This window comes from Patagioenas fasciata, chromosome 3, assembly GCF_037038585.1.
Source record: "Patagioenas fasciata isolate bPatFas1 chromosome 3, bPatFas1.hap1, whole genome shotgun sequence".
NCBI classification, from domain to species: Eukaryota; Metazoa; Chordata; class Aves; order Columbiformes; family Columbidae; genus Patagioenas; species Patagioenas fasciata.
Window position 1 is genome coordinate 26,617,891 of NC_092522.1, and position 24,856 is coordinate 26,642,746.

The following is a 24,856-nucleotide window of genomic DNA, read 5'->3' on the forward strand; positions in this document are numbered from 1 at the left end:
AAATGAGTCAAATTATTTAAAATTCATTTAAAATTCATTAAATGGTTACAGCTGGAAACAAACAAAAAGTAAAGCAAAAATAAATAAAAACTTGTAACATTTTGGTTTTGTCTTTGAGAGAACAGATATTGTCCTTTTCTTCTGAAACAGACATCTAACTTACAAGTATTTTTATTGAAAGATACTAAAGACCCCAAAAAACAAATCAAAGTATTTTATGTCATATAAAAGAAACACTGTGTCTGACTGCCATGCCCACAAGGCTCTGGTAACCATTCTGTCCTTCCACATGAATATTCAGTTTTCATCAAAAAGCTGTTGCTCAAACACAGATATCACAGTGGGCAACAGCCTACTTCAATTCCCAAATTAAAAAAAAAAAAAAGGCTAAATTTCCCTATGATGCGGTCCTTTAAAGCTTTTTTGTCTGCCATTCCAGTACAGTCTGCTTCCTTATGACCCAGAATGACAGGAGCATCTGCAGGAGAAGGACAAACATGCGTCTGGCTGTCACCATGCGCCCACAGCCTGGCAGGACACCGCAATCCAGATCCCAGGCCTGTGGCTTCCCTGTCAGTTCAACTGTTCCAAGCATCCTCCAGAGCAAAAAAGCAAAAAGACTTAAGAGAATTTTTTTTATTTTGGTAAATTTCTACATTGGATGAACCGTTTTGTTTACAAACTTTATGCTTGCAAACATGCATTTCATTACCACAGTTTTCATTCAATATTCCCTAAGATGTGATAGTTGCTATTTATTCTGTTTTGATAAAATATTGAGTTTGTCATACACAATGATAGATTTTGAGAACAATTTGAAAACTCACCACTATGATTTTATATTTACTTGTACAAATTGTCCCTCTGTCCTAAATAATATCTTGGATTAGGAGAAATTAATAAAGAATTTTAATTTTAGTTTCCCCCCACTTTCTCATGAAAATGTGGTTTCTTTTATCTACAATTTTAATTCAAATAAAAGAAAAGCTAGCTCCGTGGGATCATGAAGATAATACTTTGCTGATATTTTAGCTTTTTGTATGTGTTTTTCATTTAATTTGCACATAAGATTATTAAATATACAAGGAAACAATGGAATGATCTCTGTCAATCCATATTTTGTGGAAAAGATTTATTTTGCTTTTGAATTTCTCTGTGACTACTCAGCACAGACTAAAGCTTAAGCTGTTTCATCAAATTACTAGTCTCTGCATTATAGAATTACAAATCAATTAACATAATAAAAACAATTTTTAGATCTGAAATAAAATGACCATTTCATGACTAATGGTTGAATCATAGTTCAGACACCATGAAGCTTGTAGTGAATCTGTGACTCTGATAGACATCTGTCCAGTCTGTATTTCATTAATGTTTTGAAAGAACTTAAACAGTTTTATAGAACTGGATGGCATTTCTTCTGTTTGAACTGATTCATCACGATGGTGATTTATCTAATCTCAATAAATATCTGTTGCAATTTTTGCTAGATGTTGTTAGAATGTCTGACTTGCACTCTGAGTTTCACACTCTTAAATACTACTAAACATAAAGCAAAATTCTGAACAATACTTCTCAGGCATCTCACATTGCCCCTCAAGTCCCAGTACTGCTCCTTTTTCTGAGATCTGTGCTTCTGAGTTTGCTGGCATGTAAAATCATGATATTACAATTATTACAGTATTCTAGAACTGATTCAATTTATTTTCTCTTCAAAGTACAGAACTTCTAAGTACTTGTCTTTCTTATATTTTCTATTTACTTCTCTTCAAACAAATGTATGTGAGACTTCCACATCTAATTTTATTGAACTTTGCCAGGAGAAGAAAATTCCCAGAAATTCTTCAATAAGCTCCCAAGTAAAGAGCCATTACTTATTCAGCACAATTATAGAATGTGTAAGACTCTATACTGAAGATATTCCTTGGTACAGAAAGTGTCCTTCCCACTTGCAAGGATGAGTAACCAAAATGCCTAAATATGTATATGCAATGAAATAACATTTTCAAGTTGCCAAACAGAAGCATTTCTGAAAATTACATTCTTCAAAAGTGTTCTGGAGGAACACTTAAAGAAAATCCAGAATTGCTGTTTACCTACTTACACAAATATTAACCCATCCATTTTACGGAACAACACGTCTGAATTTTATACCTAAAACTCAGATTCTTTGATAAACTTTGTCTAAAATAAACCTAAAGTTTATCATTAATATGTTAGGAATACTTTAATATTTCTTTTAATCTATGTTTATTATCCTACTGCATTATAGATACATTACTGAGATACAGTCATAATAATTACTTTATGGAAATGGAAATAGCAACTTTCCAGTGTAATACCATATATCTATTTATAAACTGCTCCATAAGGTAGAAAATTATCATATTAACAAACTTCGTGGGTGCAGGTCTTGGATACAAATCTGCTACTCTATGGTCTTGCATCAAATCACTGAACCTATCATGGTTTACAAATTCTGTTTACACCCAGAAATGGTGTCATCTCTACTTTAAAAATAATTTAATCAACGTGGTATAATGCCACACATGGATGTTGGTATATTATTTTTCAAGTGACTTTTATGACAATATAACCTCTTCCAGACCATAATAAGATTCTGAAGATATTTTTGTATTAGTTTTACTAAATCAGTTTAATTAACACTGCCAGTTTATATAATGCACTTCTGTCTATAAATCAGCCCTCAGTTTTTATGTTCATAAAGAAGGGATAATAATACTTATTCACTTCTCAGATCCTTGGGTGGAACATGCTATTGAAATATAAAACATTTTACTTGTTAGTACAAATACAAGGCCTACCAGAAAAATGTACCAAGAAAGTATTCAACTTATTTTACTATAAACCTCAAACAAGGTTTGAGGTTGTCCTCAGAGACACTTTCAATCAAAATTTCACTATACATAAAATATTGAATCCTCTCTGTTATCTAAATGTGGGTTTGGATGTAGACTAGAACTAAGAACAAGGATTGGTATTTGATGGGACAAGCAAAGTCTTGGAAGCTTTTCCTGGTCTTTGTGCAGTGACCCAGAAATTATCCATAGCATCATATCTTTTTGAAATTATTATTTTTGTTATAGTTTAGAAAACTTAGGAACAGAAAAAATTACCTCGTGCTACATTGGAAGGAAAGCTCTCCCATAGACATTTAGCTACAGTTTCTCCTTATGAATGAAGAGCTTTGGGTGAAAGGTAAAGGCCAGGCAGTAACTGCAGCAGCACGCTAGTGGAGATTAAGCATTTGTCCCCAGCCAGCATTTCAGAATTCCTCAATATTTGAGAAAAAACTGTTTTGCTGCTCCTTTGTATTGATTTTCACTTTTCTTCTTCTTTTCATTGTGTTGACTCCCGCTCAAGAGTCCAGTTTAAGAAAACCCAACCTACAATTAAAGTCATCTTAATCAGTAGCTTAAATTCACTAAAATTAGTGTATTTTAGAGAATTACACTGAATTACTCTGAGGTGTTATCTTACCTGTACAGTTCAGTTGGCAAAAAGTTTACTGCTTTGTTATCTGTCTTCAAAAAATATGTCTTAAAAATGTCTTTAGAAAATAATGCATATGAGTCATGTTTGGAAGATGCCTAGGTAACCTTAAGGGAGAATTAATTTATATCGGGCATCAATTTTCTTAGCACATACACTAGGAAGATGTAATTTAGAGCTGAGCATATATTTGAGGCCCAAGTACCAACTGTGGCTGCATTTCAGAGTTCTAGTATGACCTTCAGCAAGCCATTTAATGTCTGTGTTCTAAGTTCCCCAACTGCAAAATGGAAATAACTCCACTTACTTTCTGTTGTAGTCTATGAGGATGAAAAATGTTGCATAAGAGTTAAATATTCTTGAAAGCCAAAAAGAATGTATGTAAAAGAAAAGGAGTCTGCTTGCACCTCTTTCTTGTCTTATTTTGAGTGGTTTGCACCCACTGGAGTTATTTTGGCATGTAGACAATTATTGCTGATCTACCATATCATAAGCAAGCCAGAGGCATTCTCACTGAATGTGTGTTAACATAATTAACATGCTGCAAGAAAGCAAAACTTGCAAAGCTCAGGCTCACCAGTATGTAAAGATATGCACATTTTAGCAAAGTGAGAAAAATCTACAAGAAAAAAATAAGTTTGATGATATAACATCAGTGCAAATTAAATTAAATCCTGGTGAATATATTCTGGATAAAGATCAAATAAATACCTTTCTATGGAAAGCTTGAAATAAGATTTTGTTGAACATCATTAATGTTACAGCTTCTCTCTTCATTGATTAATCTCATTGGCTATGAGCAAGAAGGTTGTCCAGAAATATTTCTCTCTCTTATCTTTTTTTTTTTTTTTTTTTTATTTCAAGCATGTCTTGTTTGAAAGGGATAATTGTGCCCAGCAGATCTTGTTTCTAACGCTTCTTATATATAGTGAAATACAGTAATTTAACAGCTTGCTGGGGGAACAAGAATTTGTTCCAGTTCCTGATTTAAATGTTTATGCTAATTGCTATTTATTGGCTCAGATGCAAATGATAGGTTGGCCAAAGTGAAATTTTATGACAAGCAAACTCCCCCCTTTTGTGCAAATTGAAAAAGTGAAACAAGAAGAGGATGAAATGAGCCGAAGATGGTCTTAATGGCTGCTTTTTAATGGGGAAGATAAAATTAAGACTGATTTACGTGGCCAACTCCCCTGTTTTCTCTTATCAGCTCATTTGGCAGGAAAAATGGAAAAGTAATTGTTCCTCTTTCAATGCGGGCCTCAAACCATTATTTATTGGCTGAAATTAATCGCTGTTTATCCTTCATTCACGTGGAAACCGCTCTATCAGCATTATGAACCCCAGCAACTCAACTAGTCCCTTGCAATTTAGCCAACAGCAAGCGCAGATCCTGATGAGCCGTGCCTTAATTTTCTGGGCTGTGGGAGTTAATGAAGACTCCTTTCTTAGGTGGACATATTTGTATTTCTACAACATTAATAACAAAGGCCCACACTTTCTTTTCTGCAGCATGTAAACTTCTGGGGTTTTTTAAATAGGGAAAACATAAGACTATTCATAAAGCTGGACAGGGTTGAAAGAGAAGACAGAGAGAAGACAGACTTTTCCTTGCACAGAGAAGCTCCTTGAGAACTGAATAATGTGCTAGACAATGCTTTGATCCCCTTAAGAAGAAGACCCCTGTTATGGAGCGTGTAGTGTGATTGCAATTCTTCATTGCTGAACAGAGTTTGTATTTATCCTTTCCTCCCTATGGTTTATCGCTGTCATTTCCACCTTCCAGCCTGGTAAGTTCACCATACCGGCTGCCCACGCATTCAATGCCAAAAGGGAACTCTGCAGCTGGGACAGCTACAGCTGCATCTTATCTGCATCTTATCTAATTCTGCCTGAGGGGGCCAACTGGTGCTGGCAACATGCACTTCAGGCAGAAGTCCTTTCCTGCTTCTTTTTTGAGATGATGCAAAGCATCACCCAGTTCTCCTTTCCACATAGCCAGGAGGAGAGTCAAATGCTTGCCTTTACTTTTTTTTTTTCTTTCTTTTTTCCCCAGCCCCAGAATGCCCTTGGAAATCAGATGTTTGATTTTAGTAGCAGTAGCAGCTGCTGCCTTGAAAATTTCAGCAATAAGCAAATACAGTTTACGTTGTAATAGAATGAAAAAATCGATTATTAAGCAGACACCATAGGAGCTGTCCTGCTAGTTCAAGCCTAAGGTATGTCTAATCCACTGCTGCGTCTGTGACAGTGGCCAGTGGAGAGGATAAATAAGAAGGTGTGAAGTGGTTTTGTTTGCTGCCTTTGACTAAAGGCCAGCTTGATTCCTAATTGTTTAAGACAGGCTGAAACCCTGAAGCATGATTTTTAAAAGATTTAAGACCAGCAAAAGCAGCAATGGATGAAAAATATACTTCTCCTGCATACTGCTTCTGAACACCACTGTTCAGGTGCATACATACACTTAAATATACTGGTGTTCAAAAACTATCCTAATCCTCCCCTTACAAGACCTAAGAATGAAGTAACATTGAGCAAGTTTTAGGTAGAGCAATGTGTGCTGCTGTTTAGGCTTTAGTAATCTCTTATAATATATAATAAGATATATTCATGTTGTCTTTCTTCATTAATGTTATGAAAGAGATCACTGGACACTCTCTCATATTTGCCATGGGCCTGATCTAAAATTACACTGAAAGTCAATAGACATTTTCCCACTGATTTACCTGTGTTTTGGATCTTCTCCAAGTGAATTAATTTACAGATGAACATTTATGTCGTCATCAATATATGTTTAGAAACCTTAAGGGAACACCAGCCTAACTTTCCAGTAACGAAAAAGGAAATGTAAATATTTTTAAATTATGATACTATGTAACAGACAAGGAAGGGGTTCCCATCCTTTTGGATGGGATCCAGCTGAAGTTACCTCTGGACATATAACTGCATCACCCCAGACAGCCTAAGAATATTGATTCTGCAATAGGTGAAACAATACCACAAAGGCAAAGTGTTTGTGTACACTTTGATGTGGAAGGGCACTGTTATTTATGTTAATAAGTCTATATCACACCTTCTAAGCCTGGTACTCCCTCCTCCTAGGGACCAGCTATCCTCTTGGCCTCAGTTATTCACTCAGGACCCAATAGTCCTGATTCAGCCTTCATCTTCCAACTGAGAAAGCATCTTTAGTGTGATATGTGGTAAAGCAAAGTGGTCCTCCACCAGTGATCTCTTGAAACATGTTGCATGGGCAGCACCAATCTAGCTGGTGATGAGAAATGAAAAAAGATGTAGATTGAAGCCCCTCACTTCCTCTTCAGGAGTAACCTGCAAAATGCTGCTGCCAGTCACACAGAAATTTGGTGTACGGTATTTTATTACAGAATAGTGTATGACTGTCAGCCAGAAAAGATAGGCAATAAATTCACAATGCTTCTCACTCACCATTTTCAAAGGGATTGTAGCTGACTTTTGCATTGATACATCCATGGAAAGAAGACACAGGACTGGCTACTCTACATTTTCACAGAGAGAGTGATTATTGCTCTTCACCTCTTACACTGCTGGGAAGGATGCCATTCAACGCCATTCCCCCAGGTCAATTGCTCACACATAGAAGGAACCAAATGGAGAGAAAATGTAGTTATGTATAGACTTATTCTTCATTACTGCCAGCTTGATGTACATATTCACACGTACCAAGAGAAGAAAAATAACAGTTCACAAATGCAGCTTTGGAAATACTCCATTTGGGTGCTGTACTCTCACTGGCACAAAGGTGGTTTTCACATTTTGTTGCTTATCTAAACCATGGCTTTGATCCCACTTCCAGTTAATTCGGTGGGAGTTTTTCCATTAACTTGACTGTGGTTGTTTGCACTGGAACACCCCTCTTTTTTTTTTCTAATTAAAGACAAGACTGTGTCCTGGAGCTAAATTCCAATTACACCTTGGTCCAAATGTCTGAACTTGATTGCCAAAATTGGACATCAAAGCTGGATTTCAGATAGATTGACCATGCAGTAAATATCAATACCTACAATGTGTGTGCTGAGCCCAGGTTTTCTGCCTCAAGTGCAAATTTATGTGTCTTATTTCACCTGTAAATTGAGTGCAAGCTCCTAAGAAAGCTTGGAAAGATCTTCCTATACTTAGAACCTGGCTAAACTTTTTGAAGCTAAGGACTATTTCTAAATCAGAAGATTATCACACCACAAAGTATTTTCGGAGGCAGATTTGTTCCTATTTATTGCATCCCAGTTATCATCTATTTATTTATTTATTCCCCCCAGAAATGCTGCTTGTTTGTTTTATGCTGTCAGGGAGTTCAGAATACTTTGAGAATTTCAATGAAAGGGAAAGGATGATCTTTCACTGTCCAGAAGACCTAAGACTAGTTGTCAGTGCCAAGGTGAGTTCTTACCTGCTAATAATAATTCTTACCATTGCAGTAATGTCTTTTTCTGCTCTGTCATCCAAACTATTGTGTCATTAAATTCAAGAAAGTTGAAGTTAGCTGAGGACTCAGAATTTTTTCAGTGGTAAAAAGCTTTTTTTATATTATTTTTATGATTACAATGTTAAAATTATATAGAATTGTTCTTATCCATTTAAGATTATTCTCATTAGTTTTCATAATTGTTGGCATTCACTTAAGTAATTTATGGGCGGGCCTTTAATCCAGCTGTACCAATAACTGAATCCTCTTTCGCCTTGCTGACCACAGTACTTTCCACCTAAATTTCATCATTGATACTGAATACACTCAGCTGTCACAGCTCTTGGGAGGCACAAGAGCTTTGAAAGGATCTGGAATTATTTTCTAGTTTATTTTGTTTATACTCTACAGAGGTGAAAAGTATTTAGGGAATATAACCTGATTATACAAAAACCTGTGTGGAATATCACACCAAAATATATTCTCAGCAGAATAAGGTCTCTTTCTAAGACAACTCAAGGTATTAATATAGAAAGCTCCCTTGGGAAAGTAAAGCATTGCTGTGCATCCAGTGGCTTTTTCTTATTGACGCTTCGGACAGGAACTCTGCTTTGGATTGCTGAAATTTGCAAATATAGAGAATGTAACTGTGTGTGTAACCCACCCATATCTGCTAGCTGGAAGTGTTCATATGATTTGGGATATAGTTTCATTCTCTGAAGGAGGTATAAGATAAGCACGCTCAGAGAAGTGTATCATAACCTAGCTCCAGAGCAACCAAAGAGAGCTTAAATGTGGGTGACTGTAACCTCCTAACAGATCTTCTGACATTTGTGTGCCTATGATCTGGGAAATTCCCCAGGCTCTGTTTTACCTTCGCAGTGGTGAAGGATTTCTGGCCACTTTAGGAGTCTGGGGACTGATCTTTTGTTGCCTCATACCTTATACTGTCATTCAACCTATACAAAATGAGTGCAAAACACTACAGGCTCAATTTTGAAATTTACTTCAGTGTAGATATATCAGTTTATACCACCAGAGATGGTGGCCCTACATTCTGATTTGGCAGCTTTTTAACCTCACTTCGCACTGGAGAAACAGATGTACAGTCCACAGTAATGGGAAAAAAATACTTGAGATGTATTTGATGGTGAAATCATTTCAGTTCTCTCCTCTTTAAAGCAAGTGTAATAATCATTTCCTCACAGGAGTATCAGAAAAGTCTGGCCTTTCAGCTCAACGGCTAACTCATTTGAGAATAACAAACTTTCTTGTCTTTGCTAGGATTTTGTCAATTGTTTATCCCAAGCTAAGGAATTCAGGTTGAACCCATGTTCTTCCATAAACATGGCAAGGGCATTGGGGAGAAAGGCAACCAGTTAAACTTTCATGTATTTCTACCATCCTGGTTTCTGAAGGTAAAGCTACCCTAACTGGTCTTACTGAAATATAGTTACCCTCAGTGTAACGTACTTCTTGGCATCCTATGTGTAAGACAGAACGTGCTGCTGCTGAAATCTCTTGCAATGGGGAGGTGTAGTGCTGCTGAGGGGAACTGCCTGCTCACTGCCCACCCTGTCCATCCCTGTCCTCTCCGAGATGGTACAGGGGTTTCCAACATCTGTCTGCTTTTGGTGAACCTCCCTTGTGGCTCTCTTCTTCCAGGAAGGCAGAAGCCTGCTGTCCAGCTAGTGGGATGCTAGACAAAGGTCTTTAAGAAATAAAGGAATTCAGGATCAAAATAAAAATTGCAGCTTCACACATCTGCTAATGTTGGAATGGAAATGCAGATCTGAAGGTTACGAGTGATTCATACTTCTACATGGGGCCAAACCAGACTCCTGGATGGAGCTATCCAACTGTATCTTCTGTATGAGTTTGACATCTGGGTGCAGATTCATTCAGTATGGCTGAGGCTTTATTGTGTCTGGAGGAGATGAGGGAGGGAGGAAGCGGAAAAGAGCATTATGGATCTGAGGGATTTTTCTGCTGTGAGGTACTGTGAAGTACCAGGGGCAGCTATCCCCACATTTTGTCCGATTTCTTGTGAATACACATCTGAGAAAAGCTTTCAGCAAGTGTCTTGTGTTCTGTGATATCCTTGAGAGTCCTACACCACAGCTGGCATTTGCAGAAGACTGGACAAAGCTGTGGGGCGGCCATCCTCCTGCGCTGACTCTCACTGACCCAGGGGTTGGATTATTTCTGACCCACATATGCACAGTCTGTATCTGCCCAATTTTGATGAGGTTGGTTTTTTGGGAAGGTCCTTTAGATAGCTATGACTTTTTGAGGTCCCAGCTCAGGGTGGAGCCCAGTGTCCAGGCCATCAGACACAGGCAAGAGCTTTCTCTGCATGTGGCTATACAATGCTGTACTGCTCCAATGTGCCCTCCTTTCTGATCTTGTCTATTCTAGTGCTGGCTGGGAAAAAAAAAAAAAATAAAATAAAAATCTTAGCTTTTTTTTTTCCCCACACATCTACATCCTCAATGATCCTGAGGGCCTCTTCCAACTGAAATGGAAATTTTGAACTTGGTACTTGATGTCTTCTTTTGGTGTCATCTTATTCTGGTACAATGTGAAATACTAGTAACAACTCTGTAAGCACTTGTGCAGTACAGCCCATGTGTCTGCAAATCTCTATCATAGCTCCCTCAGTGACCTTCAAGCCTGAGAAGTCCTACTTGGTTCAGTCATTCCTATTACAAAAGGCACGATACGCTTTGCCAAGCCTTGCTTCCGTTCTTTGTACATTTTTGAGCTCTGTGAGCCAAATTTTCAAGACAATGGGACTAGAAATTCATACAACACAGAGGATAAATTAACAACAGGTTCTCAGACTAGGAACCTTAATTGCACCTGATAAATGATGTCAGGTGTTCCCACAGCTCAAAGATTAGCAGCTCCAAGAAACTGAAGTTATATTGCTACTCTGTTTTTTTTTTTCCTTTGACAGTGATGTTTTTGTACCTCATGTGGATTTTCTGAATCCAGGGGAATGTCTTGCCAGCTTATATTTTTTGTCATTAAGTCTTAGATGTGAAAGATAAAAATCACAACCAACGTGACAGCAGACTGTCCAGCTTATCACTTCATCTTGACATGGTTATGTATGCTAGCAAATAGAAGGTTTCAATGAATAAATTTACTATTTCAAAATTGCATAAAATCCATTCAGTTACATAAAAATCTTCAACATTCTGTCAAACGTATCATTTTATTCAATTATTTTATCATGATACATACTCTGATGTTCACATGGATACTGGAAGATTTATACTGAGATTATGAAACAACTGGTTTCAGTTGAAGACTGAAAAGAGATAGGATCTGAAAAGTCTTAGTCCAGATTCACATGTCCTTTGCATTCAACATTTTACTCAGAAGTGTCACTTCATCCAGGGGCAATTTCTCTAGTGAGAAAATTGTCTACAGTATGTTGGGTGAGGAAATAGACATTACCTTTTTGATCAACACTCTGGCTTCGGGTTCTTCTAAAATTTCTGAAGTGTAAGTTGATCATAAACTCTCTGTGGCTGTTTAAACTGGGTCTGCCTTGCCTGCCTAAAGCAAACTGTGTTAGGGCCACAGGGGAAAAAAACCACACCAAACAAACAACAAAACAAAAACAACAGAAAAAAACCTACGAGGATTACCTTTTTTTGGTTTTCACTTCTTACTCTGACAGACACACACATGTATAAAACTTTCAATATATACTGTAGATACATAGATTTAAAATAAATGCATATAAGCAGCACTTACAACTTTCATGTGAAATTTAGAGGGTCCTGACTCAGTTCACACTCAGTTCACACAGTACATGAATGTGTACTTTGGTGAGAGTTTATGAATAGACTTTTTATAAGATATCTTTTCTTTGAACAAAGCAAGCATTCTCCCTGGTGCATCTGATGAGAAAATCTGGGTGTTGTGCCTCAACTGGGAAACTTGAACTGCAGCAAGTGCATCATGACTTTGATGGTAACATGCATGGTCATAACTGCTTTGCTCATGAAGGTCTCCATGCCAGAAAGACACATGACAATCAGTAGAAATATAACTTAATATAACTAACTTAATATAACTTAATATAACTTAATTCTCAGTACTTGACAAAACATTTCCATTCAACAAAAGCTCCAGAAACTGAGGAACTGTCTTTAGATATACATTGAATACAGATGAAGTTGAAATATATTTATGTTCTGAAGATACTCATAGCTCAAATGATATGATGTCTGTACGTTTAGAGACCTTCTCTGTAGAAGTAACACATCCATCCCTGTAACATAGTATTAAGGTAGAAGAGATCCAAACAATGAATTCTGAAGACAAGAAGAACTTGTCTGATGTACTAATTTATGTCAGCCTTATGCACTGAAGCCAACATCTGAAAATCGAGCCAGGAATGCAAACATTGACAGTGGACACTTAGATTGCCCAACAGGCATTACCTTAAAAGATGTTTCAGGTAAATGTGTTTGATAACTTAGGAGGCCTTTCTGTTCAACCTGTGTTTTCACAAGTGTGGTACAAAAAGTAGTAATATATAATATATATATAGTATATTATATATAAAATAATATATATGAAAGGTAAATAATAGGTCAACCAAATTAATCACCAGAAATGTGTCCTGTATCACTATATAGCCAATGTGCCAAACAACTGAAGGTCAGCTTGAATCTACTCATCAAATAGAAAAAAAAAATTATTGTACTGCCAGGGAAGAAAACAAATTTTGGCTAGACTTCTGTCAGGGAAAACCATTTCTCTATTTTTTCCCATCAAAAACACAATTACAGGTGTAGATGTCCTGAAGTCCTAAGTTTAGTTCAAGTGTTAAAGACTGATTTATTTGAATATTGTTATAGTTCATATTTCAAAGCCGGTAATGAACTAAGATATAGATAGCATAAATATCTGTCAATTGCCACAATCTAGTGTCAGCAAGTGACACACAATATGGTCCTTCTCTTGTCTCACTTTTGTAATGTAATATGCAATATACAACTCATGTTGGAGCTCTGGAATTGATACATCTCGCACATGAAGTATTTTAGAAAACCCAGTTTTTTTCTTTGCAATATGATCCACTGAAATCAAAATAGCTATATATGGGCCTTACTTCAAGAAAGTATTTACTTATTTTCCACAATTTATCTCTTCTCATGACTCCAAAAGGAGTTTAAGGCTCCATTGACTTTAGTGACACACAGCAGTGTTAGTTTTCTAATATTGCAATACAAATATCCCTCTGATATGATTGGGAAACACCTCTGACGATGCCTGCACTTGTTCGGTCCCCTGTTTTGGGCAAGATTAACCATCAGGGGGTCATGTTAATAACATCATGGGTTTGTTGTCTAGATACAGGCCGGAATTTACAAACTCATTTCACACATTTTCAGTAGAAACTCCCTCACAATGGAGACAGGCCAGATTTGAGCAAGTTTTGGATAATTAAAATGTTCTTTGGTCTGATAGCACTTCACAGACCTACCAAATTGAAACTGTCTTTGAAGATATTATTTCTTTTTGTGATAAGTGGCAACTTAGCCTACTGAGGAAGAGACTTATAAGTCATGGTTAATGACTGTGTTTTGTATTAATGCTTTTCTAAAATTTAATTATTTAATAATGTTATTTTGCCCTCACTTTTTTTATAATACAGTGATTAACCTTCAGTTGATATAATGCAAATGGATCTACAAAATATTAGGTGGGTCTATGGAATCTAATGCATTTTCTGATATTTTGTTTTTTCCTTTGTGCTTGTTCATTTATATGTCAAATGTCAATCCTAAAATCCTGAGCTTTTTCTGAAACTTGCCATAAACAAGAAAGCCACAAGCAATGTTTCGAAGATTTTATTTTGGGTCAAAGAGACTCCTGACAACAGGAATTCTTGGTGAGTAGTCTCTGATGAATTAGGATTTTTGCTGGGCATTTTTCACTTACATTTCAGGAAATTAGCATAATGGTGTAGCATTGCTACTGGTCTGCCCTTAGAAAAGTTCTGAAATATAGTTCTTGCTTCAGACCTCAGTTAAAGATAAACATTATTTTATATTTAATCATAGAATCTATATTCATGACAATATTTATAGTCAACAAAGTTATTTTTCAGAGGGGCTCTTATGATACTGATATTTTCTATGAATAAACTATTGAGAACATTTGCCTCTGTCCTCCAAATTCCCCTGCTGTTACTACAAACAGTTCTATGGAAGTCAAATTTATATGTGACTCCTTGGTGGATCAGAGATGTCCTGTAGTTTTTGGAAAGCATACCTGTTTTGAGTTTCACCACACATGATAATTTCTCTCAGCGAAGAGACTTCCTGTAGAGGTGACCTCAAAATTCCATTTAAAAATTATCCTACTTCTCTCTCTTGTACCTCTTACGCTTTTTGGGGAACACAACAAACACGACGATTGCTTGCTTAGTTTTGACAATCCCCATAGTTTATAACAAGTCATGAAGGATCTGAATTTCTCACTATTTTCTTCAGTTTCTAAAATCTCTGTTTTATAGGGGACTTAGAGTCAACCAAAGCATTTGCATTTTAACATTGAAGAGAAGTAGCTTCAGCTGTCTCTACTCTTAAGTTGTTGTTGTTGGAATACTGCTTTTGTTGGCAAGACAATTCTGTTCTGCATGCCCCTCCAACCTACTCACAGTAATTTTGTTGTGCTGGTGGAACATGCTGGGGGACGCAAGATAAATGAAGTTCAGGAACCCAACAAAAACAAATTGCTTTTTAAGCCTCATATAAGTTTCCCAAATTGTTTGTGTTTTGTTATATTTCGTTAGTATGTTTACTTGTTTTAAAATTAATGTTATTTAAAACAAGAATGATCCATTTCCCTCGGAAGTATAAAATCATAGAGTTGTTCTGAGGACTTATTACTGTTGTACTGTGATTTGTAAGCAATGAGTGCCAAAATGTATAACCAGGCCACCACAATTTGTTGACAAATCCAAGTTTTCAGGTTATTATCAAATGTCATTGCTTTAAGCTTTCTGTGGGCAAAAGGTGCTGGGGTAATTTCAGTACAGCAATCTCCTAGATTCCTCTGTCTAGACTTGTTTCCAAGTTGTTTTCTTCAACTTCCATGAGACTTGTGGGTGCTCAGAATAAGGTCTCATCCAGCAAATTAATCTGCCCTCTGCATCTGCCAAATATGTGGAGTTACGTATTAGATTTTGGCTGATATCTCTATCTCAGCATGATAAATGCTGAAAGTCATCCACCCTACCTCAAAATAAAAATGAAAAAAAAAAAAGGCATGAAAAAACCTTAATATTGGTTAAAATGTCAGTTGAATTAAATGAGAGTGGTGTGACTTGTACCCATGAGGGGAGAAAAAAAAACACAGCAGGTATGTTAGAGGTGCAAAAAAATATTGAGTTTCACACATAACATGTAAGAGTTGACAAGTGTGCTGGCAGCTGGCTGGTCACAGGGGGCTGCTGGGATCACAGGAAAATACAGACAGTGCCACGGTACTGAGAAACGGGAGAGAAAGAGAGACAGGGCAGGATGATAGATATATCTCTTGGCTTGTTAAAACTCAAATAACTTTGGGCTCAACTCTGGACTCACAGAATTGGGAAAGATCAAAACTCGATTACCAAGGGAGTTAAAACACAAAGAGACCCTTCTTTCCATGGACAGTACCTTGTAAGAATTGATAACAGATTTTACAAGTCATAAGTAATGTAGGCTATGGGGGGAAGTGGAATGAAATAAGCAAAGAAGACTGGGCTGAACAAAATGCTCAAACAGTACCTAAAATGAGATGTCTTTGTAGGCTGTGGGACAGAAAAGATAGAGAAAAAAAGGAGAAAACCCAGCCTTCCAGCAGCAGGAGTGAGGACAGCATGCTGGGAGGCAGAAGCGAGGAGGAAGCAAAGGCAAAGCCACTAAAGGTTTCATCTGTTCAGGCATCACCGCCAGTGACAAGGGGTGCGGGCCCCTTTGTTGTGGGGAGCTGCTGTTCTTCTGCTGCGCTGGGGGAAAAGAGCAACCCCTGCGCCTCCCATCTCTTTGCCTCTTTTATAACATCTGTTTCCCATAATTTTCCTTATTTCACTAACATCTGACAGTCGGTATCTACCTCTCCCTTCTGCTGCCATAATTTGTTAGAGATAAACACGTATTTTAGGTGTATTTGTGTATGTCGGCATAGCAATTGCACACAGTAGAATTTGATTTTTAAAGTAGTTTTCTTTTACCATAAAGCTTTCCCATCAAGGCTGATGTCAAAATTTCTTCTCTGTCCATTATCTAACTTTGTGCTAAACTCTGATTGATCACCTGGCCCTTCCCTGCAACCAAATAATGGCTTCATTATAGTGAGTCTGTATGCAGTGTAATGGCTAAACATAGTGGGAGGTGCTGAGACAAAAGTCAAAATAAAAATACAATTTAAAATATGTAATCTCGTTTTGGGTATTCTTAGTATGAAGCTTGAACTAGAAAACCAAAATATGAAGTCTAGAAAAATCAATTATCTTCACCGATAACCAGACCTCATGAATGGAGAAATGGGTTGTCTGTTTTGTTTTTCCACAGAAAATAAATTTACAGGAAAAAAAAAAAAAAAGAAAGAAAAAATATCTAAAACAGAGACAGTAATACATTTTCATTTCTTAATGCTTAAATAAGCCATATTATCAATATTTTCCTTGTTATGAAAGAATAATATACTGGAGTTCTTTTCAGTTTTGAAGTCTTTTTAAGCATCTTTAAAAAATAGTTAAGTTTAACTGAAGTTCCATTTTCTCTGCAAAACCATCTTCAAGAGAAAATAATCTGACAATAAGTTCTTATGCTATCTCAAGTGTTTAAACTTTTCCTAGTATCTAGTGTTATAACTCATCATCACAGCCTAACTATACTTTCAAATTCAAAATCAAGGGATAACTAGATGGTTTACTGGTCAGGCATTAAACATTAGTTTCTCCAGATCCCACCAGTATTTCTTTTTTATTTTTTCAGATTTGAGCCATTCCCACAAGAGTCAAAGCATGATACCTTCCACAGTTGCTTTTTATGGATTTCTGCTGTATGGATGAGGAGATGGTGCTGTTTGTTAAAGTGCCTAGAACTTGGGATGGTTACCTGGGTACTTTTTTATGTAAAACAAAATAAACAAACTGTTACAGTAATGCATGTAATTGTTATGACTTAGAAACTGTGCTCATGGTATTGTTCCTATATCCTTTTTATTGTACTTGGCACAAGGAAAGGCTGATATTACCATCAGCAAATCTATTTTGTGGGTAATTTGGGGGATGAAAGACTCCACTTCAGCACCTCACTTAAGCAAGCCCTTAGTTCTTTACACATACTCAAGTTTAATTAATTTGAAGATTTAAACATTAGCTTTGCTGAATAGGGCCATGATGAGTTTAGCCGTGGTTTTCTCAGCCTGGAAACTACCAAGTAGCACAACCAAATGAAGAAATCTGGAGATGAGGTTCTGCCCTGGGCTTGCTGGGCTTTGGGACCCCCTTCCCATGGGCATGCAGCCTTTATGCACATCCATGCCTCAGCCCAACTCTGGCAGCAGTGGGACTGAAGATGGGCATTGCATTGGCTCAGCTCACATGGCAGGTGTGATTTTTTGAACCTTGGAAAATATGAGACATAGATACCAGGTTAAAATAACTTGCTGGTGGTTGTCGGAAGCCACTCTTCCTCCTGCTCATTTTGGTTCCAATTTTTTCATAACCTTCTTAAAAGTAAGTGCTCAGAAAACACAGTGCAAAGACAGGCGCTCACTTTGGGCAGCTACCCCACCACACCTGCCTCTGCAAGCACAACCACAACATTTCTATTTCAGGTAATGACTTCATACTTTAGAGCACAATGATATCACAGATAGGGGTTTTAGCAGATTTGAATTCTGTCGAAATCTTTAGACTTATTCCACCTTTACACTGAATGCCGGAGAAGCTCCAGTTAATCTTCTTTAAGGCCCTATTCGCTTAATGGAAACGCTTAGCTGCATAATTGCTTTGAGCCTATTGCTATTCCAAAAGGAAAATATAATAATCTAATGGTATTGTCTCTATAAGCGAATGAGAATTTCAGGAGTGGATGTTGGTGCCACCCATGTGATCCGGAGAGGTTAATGCAGTTAAAGTTATTTCACAGTCCATTAAGGAGCTTACGGTGACCCGTCGACCTTTGAGCCAACAACACGGAATCCATTATCATCACAACGGAGGAGCCGGGGCTCCGCCAGCTCTGCAATGGGCCCAGGAAATCCCAAGTTAGTACTTAGTCTAAAAAAATGCACTTTTCTTTCTGCTGCTTGGGTATGGCTATTAATACACCCTCCCGTAATTTGTAACATTAACATTGCTGAAGGTACAGAAAAGGACATTGAAATGAAGACGTCAAAACTGCTGACTTGGTTTGGAGTATGATAATATTGGCTACATATTGAAGCGGCGGATATATATAACGGGAGACATCAAGATGAAGAAAGTCAAGGAACTTGGGGAAATTAATGATAAATTATCGAAGGCTCTGAAACTCATTTAATAGGTTTACTTTACATTTCCAGATACCATGGGGCTGGCTTTTTGGTTTGTTTGGTTTGGTGGTTTTTTTTTTTTTTTTGGTTTGGTTTGGTTTTTAAGATTATTTATATGACATAGATATTTGGAAGAAAAAAAAAGACATTGAGAATTTACTGTATGCAGCATAAGTATGTTTTCTACAGATGTAGTTAATCCATGTTCCTTTATCTAAACCATTTATTATTTTTTACTAAAAGTGTTTTATAAAAACCCTACTAACATTCTACAGAAGATGTATTCACAAGTATGTTTAATAATGTTAAAATAAATACATATCCTGCAATGTACCTAAGAATTTTCAAATGATAATGTTGGTCACACAAAACCCAGTGATTTGAGGTGCTGGGAAAGAAAAATAAAATTTTAAAAGCCTGAGGTTCAGCACTAAAGTGTCATAGATTTTATTCTCAAAGCTGATGAAAATGCAGTCCTCCTGGTTGCTTAACAAAATTAATAAGAATAATGAGATTACATGTTATATGCATGCAGTTGTTTCAATTTCTATAAAAATAACATTGCTAAAATTCTAACATGGAACAGACCTGGTCCCAAAGCTCCATAAGCATTAAATATCTTGGTAATGTATGCATGAAGATTATATGTTTATTTGGTATTCTTAGAGATGAAAAGAGAAAGACAAATCTTCTGAAAATACCTAGAAGTAATTAAGGATCACAGTACTGGAAAGTTGACCAGTTTCTTTGATACTTTAGGACCCATTTTAACTTATTAAAAAATGAGGTTGCCACAAGCACTGCCTCTTAATGTGTCTGTAGTATGGTAGTACTGACAGAGAAAAAAATATATAGCTATACCAATTTCAAGAATGCATGGTAATAACATCTTTTCATAGCTGACTGTCTCCTCAAATAATTGGAAACAGGGTTATGTCCTCCTGATTACTCTAAAGAAATAATAGGTTTCTGATGATATTTTTTAATCACAGCACCTAAAGTAAACTTTCAGTCTTTACTATGGAAAGGTTTATGAAGTTAGTTTGAGTTCCTCTGGTACAAAACATAACTAAAACTTTCATGTATCCTAATTTTCTTTATCATGTCTTTAGAGATATTATGAAAATAGTACACTGATATTGGATTATGTAGAAGCGACGGTAAGAAATGTAACAGGATATTTTGTGAACTTCCAGAATACATTATCTAACTACATTGTTTCTCTTTCACCCCCTTACTGAGAAATAAAATTAACCAAATGGCTCAGTTAAATGATGGAGATAATCTCTCTCTGATTCTTTAACAAATATGAAAGGAGGGGGCAAATCTGTGGTGTGCTGTGGAGCTCGTGGGGTTTGCATCTCTGCAAATGTTAAAATAGGTGTTTTAAAAATCTTGTTTTCCAGCACATGACAGAGGTAGCCAGGCTGCACCTTCAGTTTTGAAGATCGTTGTGGTAACCCTGTCATTAGCTAAATAATTCAGCAAGTGGTGATAGTGAGGGGAGAATAACAATTTCGAGTACTAAGTGATAACTAGCCTTAAAAGATATTTTATGAGATACATGTTATTTTAGAAAACCAGTGAAGTCATCAGGTTTTTATGTAAGAGGAATGCCATACCGGCAATTTTGTTTCTATTTTAGGTCCTTATTTTTAATGACGAGCAGTCATTTTGTTAATTCCTATGCTCGTTAGCTATAGCAGTTTGCGGCTTAACTGAACCCCAGTTCCCTCTCTCTCACACACAGAGGCACTCTCAAATACATTTACAGAACAGCAATTATTGAGAAAGTAGCCAGGGCAAATGTAGGTGGATATAATAATATAATACAAGTAATTAATCATGGGGTGTAGGATTCATTATGTCAACAAACTAGATGAAACCTCCTTGGGAGCATGATATAAAACAATATGTAAGAATGATTTCTTTAAAGTGACAGGCAGAGATAATCAATCAAAACTCTATCTGACGAAGAAACATATCCATAAAACTGGAGTGTTTGGGACCAGGAAGTGTAGATACCATTACTGCAAAATAGAATACCTTTTGTAGAGTTATTCTGCAAATGGCATTAATAAACGGTATATCAAAACAATGGACATATTTTATCTCATCATTTAGATGAAAGAATAACACAGAGATCTTTTTAGATGTAATTTTTCCTAAGGATTTGAACACATTCTGGAAGATTATAGGGAAAGGCATAAAAATCGTGAGTACTCCTGAAGACTCTACATTTTCAAGTAGCACTGGAAGAAAGAAGTAACAGATGCACAGCTGGGAAGTCCTATCACCAGATACCGGCAGCAAGCAGGAGCTGATTTTTCTAAGTAGAAATCACATATAGGACTACAAATTTCAGGCAGAAGTTAGTGATAACTTGCTGGTGAAATAGCAAGTGAGCAGTGAAAATCTTTGGACATAAATGGAGCTCCAAAGAGAGTCTCAGCCTTCAGTAGCCAAAAATAAACCAGTTCTTGGCTGAAAGACATAAGTGCTATTGTGAAATTGATATCCCTCCTTGGCTTATTCCCAGACAATATGTTGCCTTTCTGGGGGCTGATCAATGTGATTGATGTGATGTGTGAAATCCAGGAGGGAGCTCCCCTTTAATCAAACCCACTGTCCTCCACTGATAGGCAGCTGTGGACTAACATGTTCTTCCGCCTCCCTCCCTCCAGCTCACCTTAGAAATTTGTACAGGCAAATAAAAAAAAGGACAAGGGGAGAGAAAAACGAACTGCTGCATAGGACATGAGAGGGCAGCAATCAAGCAGTGGATTTAGTCCTTAAAATATAAAAGTATTGAACTGATCTCATTGTACTGCTTGGGGATAGCATGAAGGCAAAATAATTAGGGCTAAAAATACCTTAGAAGGTTTTTGGATGTTGCTTTAGACATTTAGACATGATGTAATTATCTGTGTGAAGAATTTAAAATACTGAACCATTTTAAATTGACATATCCTCAGCTTATGATCCTGTAGGATTCTCCTCTTCTTGTACCAAAAAAAAAGACTTGCTGTATATGTCCGACTGTGGCTGGTTTTGTACTTCTTTTTAGCTGGACAGCAACTGAATTCTTAATACTTCCCTACTATGCAGAATGAATTAAATTGATCTAGCTTAAAAGATTAACATTGGAGCATGATTTTTTTTCTTTTTTTTTTAGAGGCTTATTCATTCTCATAATTGTAAAGATTTCAGAGGTACAAATCTCATTTGGTTAATTTTTCTACAATTTAGTATAGTATTATAATACTTGTATATCCTATCTTGATGCTAGATTGGCAGCTAATTATGTCAGAAACAAGCAACTAAGAAAGTCCATCCAGGCCTCCTATATAAATAAATATGTTTTTAAAGTTAGCACAAGATAGAATAACTTTTTCTCTTTAAGAAATGGAGCGAGTAAGAGAGCTTTACAACATAAACATGTTGTTGAATCCAAAAGTGCAGCAACCAGAGCAAATATAGTTTGAAGAATACCCATAGCAGGTGGATAAATGAAACTCAATCTAGCAATGATTTTCAATGCATCCTGACTTCAAGTGTGTGAACAATCTCACAGAGTCTAAGCCACTAATCATAGCTCACATGTTTTAGTGTCTTATAAATATGAGTTTGCAGAGATACACTGTTTTTTTTCCCACTGAATTTGAGTATGGTGCTTTGACACTGAAAAAGAAAAGGCTTTGTTTGGTCTAGCTATTCTACTGTCAAGACTTTTACCTGACTGTCAGGTTTTATCTGTTTGCCATTGCAGTTGGGAATTGAAAGCCTGGAAAAGACCCCAAAGGTGTTAAATCCAGAGCATTCATCTGTTTTTTTTTTTTTTTTTCCTTTTGTAAGTAACACCACACTGCTTTTGAAGGATCCATGAACACGCAGATAGGCATCCCTGCAAGAAAGCCTTCTCCTTTGCTTCTCTGAATACCAATAAATTATTTTTATTTACATCAGACAAGACTTTTCCTTGTTAGAGAGCAGACAACAGTCTTTGATGTACAAATACATCATAAGATAATTGCAAGCTTAATTCTGCTACCCTTATGTCCATGTTGCACAAGACAAGACACTGATTTCAGATTCAGGCAACACTGCACAAAAAAATCACATTGAATAGGAAGAAAAACACTCAGCTAATGCCACAGGGCACATGTAAATACCAAGAAGTTAGAATTGCCCAAGACATCATTTTTAGAACTTTTTAAATAGTACAATCATAAATGAAGCAAATTCACAAATACACACTTAGAAGATTGTATATAGTAAATATGAAAAACATCTAGCTAATTATCTATTCTGTTGCTGTAAAAACACACTTTCTATATGTAGGCACATAGTAATTTGTATTTATATGTCCACACAACACTGTCATAAAATCTAATTTCAAAGGTCTTAGTTACAGTAATATTTTTCCAAATCCAATATAATGCCAGTGTTTTTCTGATGTCCAGAACATAATTGTTTGCCTTCTTTGGAACTCAATAGCCTTTTTATTTTAAATTATTTTATTTTAAATTCTTATTTTTAATGGAAATAACACACGTCAGTGTTCCTTGAGTTTTTATTCACTGCCATGTAGTGAAATTAGAGAAATATCTGACTACTGGAATGCTGACTGCCAAGGTTTGGGTCCTCATCTTCATTATTAAAAATGTCCTTTTCATAGGATAGCCTCAATAAAACACTAAGAGGGATTAATGAGTGCAATAGTCCTTTACTGAATTTTCAGTCCAGCTCCACTTTGCCACACTGGTCCTCCCCTTTGGAGTCTCTCTGTCAAGACACAGTTTTTGTAGTGACCAATATTGACTGTCTCAGAGAAGAATAAGAAGCTGAAGGTGTGAAATGAGTCCTCAGTCACACCAGAGAGGCCATCTGTAGGAGAAGTGTGAAAAATATTTAGCTTGTAGTCAGAGTTTCCCATGGAAATTAACCCAGGCTAGAACACTGCTTGTTTAAATCTCATTTTCTTTAAGACAATCAGAAGACAGAAAGGCAGATTTGTGTCTTAATCCAGGTTAAGAGCCAAGCTTTGGAAATGCTCATTTATATCAAAGGAAAGCTGCATAAATATTGTCTCAAAATCCTAATGTTTGCTGTGCAATAATATTTATTTTTACACCAGTGGACTACACTCCGTGAAAATCTTTACTTTTAATGGTATGCAGCATAGTTATATGACAAAAACATGCCACAGGTAGTAAATGTTTCAAATGTGAAGCAGTTCACTAAGCAAGTTTTCAGTTAATGCGTATTGGTAGTAATGCTCACAGTAATGCTGGAACACATTCATTGAAAATGCCTCCAGAATTAATATCCCAGTAAGTACATTTTCATTGGAGTCACATGGAAAGATTGCAAACTCTGATCTTAGTTGGGCCGCTGCTGTGAGTCCTGCAGATAATGTCTGATGCGTAAAGACTGAACAATGGATAGACTGCCAAATCCTTATTTGTCCTTCACATGGAGACCATATTGACTGTTTCAAAAACTCTTCGTATGAGCCATTATTTTCAAATTGTTTCCCAACTTATGCTGCAATTGAAAATTGGACAGCTCTTCAATTGCCCCTGCATTTCAATTGATTACCAATACAGGTTTTCAGAATTAAGAATATTGCTCTATTCTTTTCCATGGTATCATGTTGACTTTGTGTTGTGGTCATTTAAATATTGCTGTACAGTTTGCACTGGACTCTGGTGTTAAGATAACAGAAGGGAGAATCAATTAGATTTATTATCTCTAAACTGTACAGTAAGTGATAAGACAACCCCTACACATAATGTAGCATTCATTTTCAAGGACTTGTATAGTTGTATAGTTTTAGTAGTTTAACTACCAGAGTGACTTATAGTGTCATATACAACAATGGAAAAGACTCTGCTTAAATAGAATCAAAGTTATCACAGTTAGGAAAAATGGAGAAGACAGTAGGTGGAAGCCCTCACTCATGATATTCATGAGTAGCTTACATAAGCAACTTGCTATGGCTGACATCCAAAATCTAGGTTACTAGTCAGAGATAAAGGCTGGATTGGAGCAGCAGTCCAGCCTTTGTCCAGCTTTCTTGAGCTTTCCTGGCTTCTTTATGTCCGAAATTCTATTCTTATTATTTACCCCAAGTGCAATTTCAAACTCCCCCTAAACTTCCTTTATTCTTAATAAAACTGCTCTTATTGGTTTTAGTAGGAGTATTCTTCGAGTAAAAATGACCAGAAGGTGTGGTAAAATGCAGTTTAATGCTTTTGCATCTTTTAATGAATTGTCTCACACAATTACTCTGAAGTGAACAGAACTCAAAACAAGTAATCTTTTCACAAGTCTGATAAG